Source organism: Sapajus apella, unplaced genomic scaffold (assembly GCF_009761245.1).
Source record: "Sapajus apella isolate SASKATOON/1434 unplaced genomic scaffold, GSC_monkey_1.0 scaffold6, whole genome shotgun sequence".
NCBI classification, from domain to species: domain Eukaryota; kingdom Metazoa; phylum Chordata; class Mammalia; order Primates; family Cebidae; genus Sapajus; species Sapajus apella.
Genome location: NW_022436946.1, coordinates 24,412,882 through 24,426,875, shown reverse-complemented (window position 1 = coordinate 24,426,875; position 13,994 = coordinate 24,412,882).

The window sequence follows — 13,994 nt, the reverse complement described above, 5'->3', positions numbered from 1 at the left end:
AAAGACTGTGAAAAAAGAGATGCTGAGTAAATTACAAGTGTTTTATGATTACAAACAGAAAACTAATTGCTTTCGAAGCATCTTTGCAAAACTACAAGTTAAAATATTATATTCAGTAAATGTTTCCAATGCTTATTGTTATGGTTTGGCTCTGTGTCCCCAATCAAATCTCATGTTGAATTTTAATTCCTAATGTTGGGAGTGGGGCCTGATGGGAGGTGATTGGATCACAGGGGGCAGGATTCCTCCTTGCCGTTCTCATGAGAGTAAGTTCTTATGAGATCTGATAGTTTAAAAGTGTTTGGCATTTCCCCCTTTGCACTTCCCTCTCCTGTTACCACGTGAAGATGTGCTTGCTTCCCCTTTGCCTTCTGCCATGATTGTAAGTTTCCTGAGGCCTCCCAACCATGCCTCCTGTTCAGCCTGTAGAATGGTGAGTCAATTAAGCCTCTTTTCTTCATAAATTACCCAGTCTCAGGTAGTTCTTTATAACAGTGTGAGAATGGACTGATATGCTTATCATCTGCTCGATACATATAGGTTAAGTGCTTTGTTTACATTTTCTCACAGAATCCTCAGTACTGATTTGGAAGATATGCACAGTCTGGGAGATGAAGGACTTGTCCAGGGCCATAAAGTTTTCACATGGCAAAACTGGGCCCCACATCAAGGCCTTTCTGTGCTCAATATAATATATGGCCTCCTGACTGTTATGTTAATATTGTAAGCCTCCTTGAAGAAATATTGTTAATACTTTGTAAATGAGTCATAGCACTATACATGCTTGAAAGTGATACAACTGTTTTCATTTAAAACTGAATGTAATCTAACATTTTCACCACTCAGGCTATTCTATTTAATTATTTAGAATTTGTATGACTCTACCATAAAAATCACACATGCTAGCCAAAATACACAAAGAAAAATAAACGAACTTCATAAAAGCAATCCAAAAATTCATATTATCTTATTTTTCCTTAAATTGTGTTCCATTGATTCTAATAGTCAAAAGATTCAATTGCCCAAATTTGAGCTACACACAGTGTAGCTCAAAACATTTTAACAGGAAGTCAAGTAGACAGAGCTCCTACTCCCTAGGAGTTGAAAATCAAAAATTCAATATGGGCACATAACAATGCAGAGATTCTAACCACACACCCCACTGTACAAGAGGAAAGTGCACAGAATAATAAATATACCAGCAAGCACACAAATGACTGCTAAATTTAACTTCTTCTTTGAAGTTTTCAGTGTCAGAGGCACTGTAAAAAAAGAAGAGCAATTATTACTCAGAGCAAGGAGGCTCTAGGAAAAAGAGAAAATGAGGAAAGACCCTTTCCCAGTAGAGACGGCTCGATGAAGACTGGGAATGGCTTAGGTGAAATCGTGGGGTCTGGTCAGGAGAACGAGATGAGGTGAATGCTGAGAAGAGAGGTGCAGGCAAAATGAAGGAAATAAGAATGAAGGCAAGAAGTTCACTACAGACTCCAGAGATCTGATAACGAGCCCTTATTAGGGCACCAGCAACAACCTGGAGGAGATGGAGGACACACGCGGAAAGCTGTAGCAGATTCCAAAGGGTGAGATTACCTGGTGCCGGTAGGATGGTGCTGGCTTTCTCCATCATGTGGTCGCCAGGGTCTGAGATGGAAGAACGTGGCCATTGAGAAGGAAGCGGCCGTTGTCTAGACTGGAAGCAAGTGACTCAGAAAACAAATCCCTTTATCCACAAGGTGCCATTTCTTTGAATGAAAAGGATAAAATCGAATCCACCCTAAGATCAGTTTACCATTTACTTCAGTTTTCCAGGCAACGACTCTAAGCACAGAAGAGGGGCAAAAGCAGAGGGATGGAAGGACAAGGACAGTGTGGCTATGGAAAATAAAGGACACTTTCTGAAGGGGTGATGTTCACTGGCAGAAAGTGGCATAAACATATTCACTGCTATATATTAATCTTCCGACTATGTTCCTTGCAATATTTGATGCTCATTCTGATGAATGAAAAGTATTCAAAATTCATTTCCCAAAATATCTTTATTAACAAATCCCATTTCTTTATTCTGTGTCTTTATGAAAGCTCGTGGATTCACTCTATCCCACATTTGCACTTGTTTCCATAGTATCTGGTAGTTCTGTCAAACAGTAAATACTCAAAGAATAGTAAAGATTGTTTTTTAAATGTAGGCTTTCTCTCCAGATAAATTGTCAAGCTTCGTAAAAGTAAATTTCAAGTTTATGTTACATAAAGATACTCCAGCAAAATACTCAACCCTGTCTTCTGCCAAAAGGGGAGTTGGTTGGAAACTTTAAAAAGAAATATTGTGACTATGACTATCTTTTTACACTCCAACAATATTCACGTAGAAAGTGAACCAGTTACATTTCTTAACTGAATGGATTATTGGTTTCTAAAAGAAGTTATTTTAAAACTGCTTTGCATTTTTCAGTTCCCAGGCATTGGGTCTCTGGCAAAGCTTGTAGGGGTGTGGTGATGTTTGATATATGTGATTCATCCCAATGATGATTTTCCTTTCCTCTCATACTTCATCATAATAGTAGTCTACTTGAGATAGCTTTTCATCCAACTGCATGACCTGCTAATAAACACTAGCATTTTTTCCTCAATAAACTCAAATTTTAACAACTGCATCCTATTTAGAATATACAGAATTTGAATCTCAGTCTTTGGCGCATGATGAATCCCTCTCTGTGGCCTTCTGAGGGCTCTATTAAATCTTTGTGAGCCTCACCACAATGGTTTAGTTCAGTATCCCTCTACCACCGAATACATTAAAAACAAAACAAAACACTGTCATACATGGAGGAGTTCATAAAATCCAGCCTGAGAAATGCAGTCAGCAATCTGTCCAAGTCACGTCCTGGACTTTTTGTTTTATAGACTTTCTCAGAATATTGGCTTACTGTTAATAGAGAAGCTGTACATAAAATCCAAAAAGGAAGGGGTCAGTTAGTCTACGGGAGACCAGAATCTAGAATGCTGCCCACACCTCTGTGAAGCACCAAGTTTGCTAAATCTGCTATTGTCAACTAAGATCATATGGCTGATAAAAATCACAGGACTCTAAAGTGCATACTCAGCCCTTTGGGGTGATTGCTAAATAGGCCTATAAAGGCACTTTTTGGCTTTTTGTATGAACTTCAAATGCAAAGGCACCTAAAAGCAGTCATTTGTAAACATACTCTTTTGCCCTACGGGGCATGCACTATTTTAATTTTTTTAACTATGATGAAAGAATTTAAAGTGTTATATAAGAATAGTTATCATAAGACTATAGAATAGAAAGCAAGCAATACTTTTCATGCTTTTTATTCAGAATTATCTTACTCAGTATTATTGATATTTTCCAAGCAAAATTATATAGTTTTAGGATTAGAACTAAAGAAAGTTCTTAAAGGAAACTGATACTCAGAGAACTTAAAATGATCTGTTCAAAGTCCCACAGCTGGTGAGAAATAGATCTGGAATGAGGATCCTGTTCTCTCACTTCTAAGTCCAGCATTTATACCATGCCAGGTATCCCAGCTTCAAATAGCAAAGGAATTATAGTGGTCCCACATGCTCTGGACTTTCAAATACCCCAAACCTACATACTACCCCCTGCCTCTCTGCTTGTTCTTCATTCAAACATCTCCTAGCTTTTTTGGAACACCTCATGTTCTAAGGTAATCACACAGAATTCAAGCTGTTTTAACACATTTCATCAGTCCAGCTAAAATCATGACACCTTACACAACTGCAGTATAAAATCACAGATATCCCAAAGGCAAAAAATATTAAAGAAATGTTGTGAAGCCCCTGATCTATGTAAGTACCTACCCCTCTCCAACACTGGCCCAAGGCAGAAGCAAGAGGTGAAAAACATGTGCACGTTAAAAGCCAGTAGGATGATGGATAGAGAGTGCTGTGGGAGAATGGAAGAGGGGTCCTAGAGTGTCATGGACCCCTCTTCCATTTAAGTAGTGCCTCTTGACTCTTACTGTTCTTTTGGATCTATTCAAGCTTTCTGTCACCTTAAATAGATCCAAAGGAACAGTAAGAGTCAACCAGGCTAGGCTGCAGGAAGCACCCCTGTCACAACAACCAGCTTTGACTTCTGTGCCACTGCTAACTAGCTAGCAGCCTTGGGCAAGTTACACAATCCCTTAAACTTCAGTGTACTTATCTGAAAATGACCATAACAATAGTAACTACCCAAAAGGTTTTATGAGGTTTAATGAACAGATGATGTAATATTTTAATGAAAACATCAGGCACATAGCAAATATTTCATACATTTTAATTATGATGCAAATAATGTTGGAATCAGAAGTTCAAATAATCAAAGGTAAAAAGAGCATAGTACATTCCTGAATGTTCTCAGAAAAGCACATAGTTTAGCCTGGTGAGAGTAAAGAGGATGATTTTAATTAAACTGAACTGTACTCACTTCTCCAGCTGTAGCATAGGAAAGAATTGCCCATCACTCCAACTATACCCATTATAGATTGCTTCACTTTTCACCTTTAAGGTACTCAAGGCAGCTCCCTCTCATATGGGTGGTGATAGGTTGATGGCAGCCTCCATTAGAATGCATGTGTGGTTTTAGAGTATTGAGCCTTAGAAAGAGGAGGAAAGAATGTTAGGTGCTGAGAATAAAGTGAAGCCCAGGAGCATCTGTGGTCTAGGGATGAGGAAAGGCATCCGGATGTGGGTTTGATCACAGAGTAGTCCTGCTGCAGGTTTATGGCTTAGAAAGCTCCAGAGCCACTGGCCCACAGGAACATCCTTGAGAGGTACTACTTAAATGATCTGAAGTTGTGGGGCTCAGAAAACCAACTGCAGCATGTGGCCTAGGGATGGCCCACCTGAATGGACTGACCACAACAGGCAGGTGGAACTTCCAGCCCTGCCTGTGTCTCAGGCCTTGGGATCATCACATAAGTGGGATCTGGGTCCACTGGGGTTTTGAGTCCCCAGACACCAATGAAAAGACTGTTAAATAAAACAGATAATAATTACCTGTGGCACAGGGGTGTCAATTTGTTTAGAAGAGCTAATTTTGCTTCTAACACAGAGGAGTGAGCACTTTATAAACAAAGATGAAATCACTTTCTTCCACCTGTCACAGTAAACCTCAGGCAGAATTTTCCCTAGAAGACAAACATTTTACCCCCAATGATCTCAGAGCTATGTGGCTTGTCCTTTGGCAAAACAGAATAACCAGTCCAAATTGTATAAATAAGCATCCTGTGTTCTGAAATCAACAAGAATCTGAAAAAGCTGAAACAAGAAGTTCTGAAAAGCTATCTGTGTGAGAAATACCAGAACATGTGACTGGTGTGCTCTTGCATCGTTTCTCAATCTTGTGCAAGGAAGGTACCCGAAACCCTCTGGAATCTGTGGATGGCAAGCAGAGCACTTTTACTGAAAGCTCATCTCCGCTCACATTCCAGCCAATGGGGAATTTAGAAACACTACTCCCATTTCTTTATTCACTCCTCTCCCTTCCATATTGTTATAAAGTTGTCTGGATTTCCCAATCCCAATTTATCTTGAACTTAAGATGGACTCCCCACCTCCACTTGCCCCTATAGAAGAATTTTGTGCTTGCTGGCATGCAGGTATTATATTGAACCATATTCATTTAATGAACAGGATACATTCACATTGCAATCCAGTGCATTATATAAAAGCCTTTATTAATCACTCTATGGTGCCATAAAATGACAGGCATTCGGTTCCCAAAAGCAAATACTGCAAACCAAGAACCTTAATATAATGGTAGATATAAAATTATAATAGCCAAGTGGCAAGTCCTTGGTGCATTTAGAGGATCACAAGAGGATAAAAAGAGCCTCTGGTACCTCTCTAATTGTTTTTAAATTTTTATTTATGGTTATATTAAGCAGTTCTCTAAGAGCTCCAGCCATCTAAATTAAGGTGATTCTTTCTGAAGGCTTTTAACTGCAAGGAAATTGGGAATTAGTTCCCTTTCGGAGGATGCACAGGTGCCTGTGTAATTCCTAATAGATGGTATTCTTCCAAACTTGCTGGGTGGATGAGTCACTAGCGGTTTGCAAACTTTCACATGCTTCAGGACCTCCTAAAGGACTTACTAAAACTCAAGATGGCTGGGCCCCACACTTCTTAGTAGTTCTGGGGTGTGACCTGATAACTGGCATTTCTAACAAGTTCCCAGGTGATACTGATGCTACTGTTCTGGGAATATAATTTAAGCTAAATGCACCAGGGAACCTGTCATTGTTGGATAGAGTTTAAAGAATGTGGGTTCTCCATGAAATTCCTCAGTTTCTTCTTTGATTTTATTCCAGTAAGGAGGAAAGGAGCACTCCTATTCTCCCACCTTCTCACATTGTCCTCTTCTAATTGCTCATAGATTAGATGCTGTTTAATGTGAAATAATATTGTGAGGCCCTATTCTAATACAAATATAGGGCTGGGTGAAGTAATTGCATGATGATCTAAACCTAGCAAAAATATTCCTGGATTATTCAGGAAAATTAGTTATGTTTAATTTTCAAGCAAGTCTAGTAATGTTTTTTCCAATAATACTGTACCTTGATATATTTCATTTTAGCATGATGAAAGAATAATTACATATGATTTCAGCATTGAAGTTGCCATAAAGGGGGTTATCATTATGCCTAAATTCTGAAATCTCTTGATTTCATTTCAGTCTACTATTCTTTATGAATAGACTATGATTCTTTCTGAAAGAATTTTTATTATATTTATTTCCAATATGTCACACTTAGTTTATGTCTCGGGATAATTTCTTTTACATTTGTTAACTCCTGGTCTTGGGTAATTGATTTAAGTTACTTTCCTAATTGTTTGTACTAAACTTTATTAACTTTTTAGAACTTTTATTTTGAAATGATTTCAAAGATACAAAAAAGTTTCAAGAATAGTACAAAGAACTCCCATATAACCTACACTCAAGTTAGCCCATAAGATAGCCAAATAAGCCAATCTTATTAATACCATACTATTCATTCTATACGGAACACATATTCTTTTGGAATCATTCAAAAATAAGTGTCAGACATAGTGTCTTATTATTATTTAAGATTTTAGTGTTTATTTTCTGAAAATAAAGGCGCTTTCCTACTTAGGCACAAAATAACTATCAGCAACAGATAATCAACATTCCTAGTCACTAAATTCATGCTGTATTCCAATTCTACTGATTGTTCCAATAATATTCTTTATAAACTAATGGTGTTATCCAGGATTAGCTGTTGTGCATAGTTGTCATGTCACTTTAGTTTCCTTCAACTTGGGACAGTTCTTCAGTCCTTCCTTGTTTTTTTATGAACTTGAAATTTTTTAAGAGTCCAGGGCTGTGATTTTGTGGAAAGCTTTTCAAGCTGGATTTGTTTGAGTTTTCCTCGTGACTGGATTCTAGTTACGCTTTACGGCAGGAATACCGCAGCAGTGATGTTGTGAGGAAGCCTATGATGCCAGTATGTCCCACTATGGGTGACATGAACTTTAACCACTTGGTTAAGATGATGTCTGCCAGGGGATTTGTTGTACTATGTTTTAATATGTTATTAACAAGTATATTGATGTGATGTACTTTGACATTATAGCTATCTTAATCCTCATTAAACTATTATCAATTAGTTTAGCATCCACCAAAGATTTTTACCAGAATTAATTATTATAGTCATGCTTGTTAAATGGTAATTTCTTAATTCTATCATTCTATGATTAGGTGGACCTTTCTCTTCTGCTCCTTTTATCTGTCTATCTGTCTGTCTTCTATCAATAGAGATATGAATAAATAGAGACAATTTTCTGTTATTCAATGAGTCGTAATCCATTACTTTCACTATTTAATTTGTTGCTCAAATTGCCTCAAATTTGGCAAGTGGGAGCTCATTCAAGCTGGTTTCTGTGTCATTTTTTTAAAGCACTTAAGAAAGTGATTAAAATCAACTGAATGTTGATGTCCCACTCCTTACTCCAAATTTATATGTTGAAACCTCATCATCAAAGTGATGATATTAAGAGGTGAAGCCTTTGAGATTGGTTAGATCAGAAAGTCTGACCCCTCATAAATAGAACTGGTGTCTGTATAAAAGAGGCCCAAGAGAGCTGCCTTGTCCCTTCTGTCACTTGGGGACACAGCTAGAAGATGTTATATATGAACCAGAAAGCAGGCCCTCACCAGACACTGAATCTGCTGGCACCTCTCTCTTGGACTTCCTAGCCCCCAGAAGTGTGAGAAATAAATTTATTTTGTTTAAGCCACCCAGCCTGTGTTATTTTGTTATGGCAGCCCAATCAGAAAAATATAATGGTTATCCTAACTATACCTGTATCTACATCTAACTATATCAAAGAAAACAACTCATGAATTCGATACCAAAAATTCCAATCCAGGGTTAATTCTTGCCCTCTCCCTTTCCCTAGTTGCAACTTCTTCTCCCTCAGTGAGGAGCCTGGATGCCATTATCCTCCACATATTTAATTATTTGCTCAACACTCTGTGTGTAACCAATCCTCCAGCCACATGGGCTGAATCTTCCATGCTGAATGATCTCATCACAACTTGGTAGATTACCACTCTGTCTCTGATCTAGTTAACCATGTCAATTAAATCCTCAGCCCCAGAAGGAGACTTCATCTTTGACTAGTTTTACACTTTATTTTAAATTTTGTTTTAATACTCCAAACTTAGTATAATACACAAATTTCAGCATTCATCCCTATTACCCAATAATGGTACAGTTATTGATCGACTTACCACCTATGCAACTCACGACCACTCGACTTTACGACCACAATCACTAGCCATGACTGCTCCGCGTCTGGCAGCACAAACCTTGCCCAGCTGGGCATACGACAGTGCAGACCAGCTTCCGGAGCACTACCATCTCCGCGTGCACCATTTCAACTGTACATATAGCCTACTCAACTTACGACCAAATCGTGTTATGACCGGTGGTCGTAAGTAGAGCACTAGCTGTATAATCCCTTACTACATTTTACACTAGGAGAAATTACACTAATAAGATCAGTTTGAATACGTGTTGATGATGATGGAAAATAAATTGGAAATATTTTATTTTCTTATAAAATATCCACCTTTAATAAGTTTATTCTTACATCAAACATCAACTTTTAAAAATCCAAGTGAAAATTAAAAATAAGAAATTAAAATATAAGCATACCTCAGAGATATTGTGGGTTTAGTTCCAGACCACTGCAATGAAGCATATATCATAGTAAAGAGAGTCACATGAATATTTTTATTTCCTGGTGCATATAAAAGTTATATTTATACTATACTGTAGTCTGTTACATGTAAAATAGCATTGTGTCTAAGAAATAAATGTACACACTTTAAATAAAAAATACTTGCTGGGCGCAGTGGCTCACACCTGTAATCCCAACACAGGGAGGCCAAGGTGGGCGGATTATATGAGTTCAGGAGTTTGAGACCGGTCTGGGCAACAGGGTGAAACCCTGTCTCTACAAAAATACAAAAAATTACACCAGGTGTGGTGGCAGGTGCCTGTAATCCCAGCTACTCGGGAGGGTGAGGCAGGAGAATTGCTTCAACCTGGGAGGCAGGGACTGCAGTGAGCCGAGATCATGCCACTTCACTGCAGCCTGGGTGACAGAGTAAGACCTTGTCTCAAAAACCAAAACCAAAATCTTTATTATTAAAAAATGCTAAAGATTATCTGAGCCTTCAGCGAGTCATAATCTTTTTGCTAGTGGAGGATCTTGCCTCAATGTTGATGGTTATTGACTGATCAGGTTGGTGGTTGCTGAAGAATGGGATGGTTGTGGCAATTTCTTAAAATAAGACAAGGGAGTTTGCCTCATCAGTTGACTCTTTCTTTTGTGAAAGATTTATCTGTAGCATCTTACACCGTTTGATAGCGTTTTACCCACAGTAGAACTTCTTTCAAAATTGGAGCCAATCCTCTCAAACCCTACTGCCGCTCTGTCCACAAAGTTTATGGAATATTCTAAATTCTTTGTTGTCATTTCAACAATGTTTGCAGCATCTTCCCCAGGAGTAGATCTAATCTCAAGAAACCACTTTTGCTGCTCATTCACAAGAAGCAACTCCTCATTCATTCAAGTTTTACCATGAGATTCCAGTAACCAGTCACTTCTTCAGGTTTCACTTCTCTTGCTATTTCCACCCTATCGGCAGTTTCTTCCTCCACGGAAGTCTTGAACCCCTCAAAGTCATCCATGAAGGTTTGAATCAACTTTTTTTCAAACTCCTGCCAATGTTGATATTTTGAACCCCTCAAAGTCATCCATGAAGGTTTGAATCAACTTTTTTTCAAACTCCTGCCAATGTTGATATTTTGGTCTCCTTCCATGAATCGTAAGTGCTCATAATGACATCTAGAACAGTGAATGCTTTCTGGAAGGTTTCAATTTGCTTTGCTGAAATTCATCAGGGGAATCATTATCTGTGTCAGCTACAGTCTCACTGAATGTATTTCTTAACTAGTAAGACTGGAAAGTAAAACTTACTTTTGGGTCCATGGGCTACAGAATGGATGCTGTTTTAGAAGCCATGAAAATGACATTCATCTCCTCGGATATCTCCATCACAGTTCTTGAGTGACTAGATACATTGTCAATGAGCAGCAGTATTTTAAAAGAAATCTTTTTCTCTGTATTCAGTAAACCATGCTGTAAACGGATGTGCTTTCATCCTGGCTTTGTCATTCCACTTAAGAGGACAGACAGAGTAGATTTAGCGTAATTCTGAAGACCCTAGGAATTTTGGAATAGTAAATAAGCACTGGCTTCCACTTAAAGTCACCAGCTGCTTTAGCCCCTAGCAAAAGAGTCAGCCTGTCCTTTGAAGCTTCAAAGCCAAGCATTGACTTGTCCTCTCTAGCTATGAAAATCCTAGATGGCATCTTCTTCCGATGTTGAACTGTTTCATCTACATTGAAAATCTGCTGCTTGGTGTAGCCACCTTCCTCAATCTTAGCTAGACCTTCTGGATTAAAGTGCTGCTTCACCATGCACTTTTACGTTATGGAGACAGCTTCTTTCCTTAAACCTCATGAACCAACCTCTGCTAACTTGCAGCTTTCCTTCTACAGCTCCCTCACCTCCCTCAGCCCTCATAAATTGAAGAGCATTAAGGCCTTCTCTGGATTAGGCTGTGGCTTAAGAGACTTTTATGGTTGGTTTCATCTATCCAGACCACTCAAACATTCTCCATATAAACAATACAGCCGTTTCCCTTCCTTATTGTTTCTGTTTTCACTGGAGTAACATTTTTAATTTCCTTCAAGAACTTTTTCTTTGCACTCACAACTTGGCTGTTTGGTACAAGAGGCCTAGCTTCCTGCCTACCTTGGTTTTCAACATGCCTTCTGCACTGAGCTTAACTATTTCTAGCTTTTGATTTAAAGTGAGAGGGGTGACTCTTTCTCTCACTTGAACACTTAGAGGTCATTTTGGGGTTATTGACTGACCTAATTTTAAAGTCTCAGGGAATAGGGAGGCCCTAGGAGAGAGGGAGAGATGGGGCAATGGTTGGTTGGTGGAGCAGTTGCAACACACACATTTATTTATTGACTAAGTTTGTTGTCTTTATATGAGGCACCCCAAAACAATTACAATACACCCCAAAATTACAATAGGAACATCAAAGACTATGGATCACCATAACAGATATAATAACAATGAAAGAGTCTAGAATATTGTGAAAATCACCAAAATGTGACACAGACATGAAGCGAGCATACGCTATTGGAAAATTGGCACCAATAGACTTGCTTTTCATGTAGAGTTGCCATAAACCTTTCATTAAAAAAAAAAAAAAAAGCAATGTCTGGTAAGTGCAATAATGCAAAGCACAATAAAACAAGGTATGCCTGTATATAAAAATATAATGTCCGTGGTCAGGATAAAAAAAATCCCTAGTCATTAAATGGTGAAAAAAATAGTGGATCAAGTGATGAAAAATAATAATGCCTTCTTTCAAGACAGTTACCAAAACGCTCTTACCATGCACAAAAAACAATTATGCCTTCTTAGCAACAGTAGACCAACTGTGAAATCTGATAAAATCTCACGCTGAACAAGTGGCATGATGGGTCAACGGAGCTGTGGAAAACACAATGATATATTTAATCTATTCTATGTACTTGAGAGTATACAATAACAAAATAGTATAAATATAAATCCCATGTGCTTGGACAAATAAGGATTTGTCCCAATTGTCATTTTGTCCATCTCCAAGATTTCCTATGTTATATATATATAAGATATGACATATGTATATATCAAATTGAATATATAAGTGCCATCACACAGACTGCAGTATTTAGGCTTGATCCCAAGACTTAAAGTCCGAAGTGTAAATGTGCATTTTACAATTCAGCTTGGCATTTTAACCAAACTTATTTTCTTTTTTTATATTTGCCCCCTTATGGATCAAGTCACTTAAACAACTCCTACAAATATATTTTTAAAAACTCTTCATCTGAGCCATAATCTTCTCCAAAGTATACCATTTGAAGAGGTAAAGTGTAGATGTACATGTGTGTGGTGGATAGCTTGACATATTTAATTAAAATGAGTGAGGTTTTATACAAAACAAAGGCTAGGCTAGGAATCTGAAACAATGATGCACCCTTGAAGAGTTTATAGTCTATTTTGGAAAGTAAGAAAGGGCTACAAAGTAGAAAATGACATATCGGATGAAGAATCAAGCTATAGGATAAAGGACTGAAGTGCTGTGGCTGTTGAGAGTAGTGTGTGGGACAGGAACTCAGAGCAGGAGCTTGGGCTTCAAGCTGTCTGCAATGAGAGGGAGATTTATGCTTAGGAGGACATGGGGCTCACAGACGGAAAAGCAGAGACATTGTGATGGTGATGTTGACAATGAGGGAGGCTATGCTTACAGGAGGTTTGGGGCATATATGAAGTAGCTGTATCTTCTGCTCAATTTTTCTGTGAACCTTAAACTGGTCTAAAAATAAAATCCATTTTAATAAATCATCAAAAATATAAATCCCCCCCCCCAAAAAAGGCAAAGCTTTAGAAGTGGAAATGAGATCACCACCAGAGCAAGGTTTTGCTTAGGTGATGTGCGGAAAATGAGAATAAAAAATGCATGAAACCGAAAACCTGTTTCATGGATTTTCAAGAACAGTGAACTATGTATTTTGACATATGATAAAACTCATGAAACAATCAAACAGCGGGGGTATTGGGAGATGTAAGTCCTAAGGTAGTCTGCAGCCTTTCAATAATCAAAAAGGCAGCTACTTTTTTGAATAATAATAAAAGCAACTATGCATTAATTGCCCCCAACCAACGGACTCAGTAATAAAAACTTTGCAGACATTTCTCATTTAATCTTAACAACCCTATGAGACAAGTATTATCAGTCTCACTTTACAGGTGGGGAATCTGAGCCTTAAGGAGTTTAAGTAATTTTTCTAAAATCACATACCTAGTAAGGAGCAGAACATAGATTGAACCTTGGCCTTCTCCTAAACCTTTGTTCTGTTCACCCAGCTCAGTGGTCTCTGAGGGTAGTCACTAAATGACTTCTGCAGTCCATGACCTAGCCAGAGGGCTCAATCAGATGATTTTTGCAGTCCTTATGGTGCTGAACTTTCGGAAAGATGTGGCAAGCTGGAAAAAGCATGGAATTTGTTTTCTGAAATTAATAAGGTACTGCAAAATAATACACTAACTTTATCAAAGAGAAGCTATGAAAGTGTTCTCTTTATTTTTACAAGACAGTGGCAAATATATCAAATCAGAGGATTTTCACATTTTGCAAAACCTTCAGCCTTCATTTTACTTTTCATTTCTTTTAATCGATCTTGTCCTTTACAGGCAGTTTTTCCAGTAGCAATAACCTTTCTACTCACTTGGAATGTTTCTGTTCATCTGCAAAACCTTAAGGGTAATATTGACAATCTTGAGTGAACAAGTCACTTCTCTTGAAATTC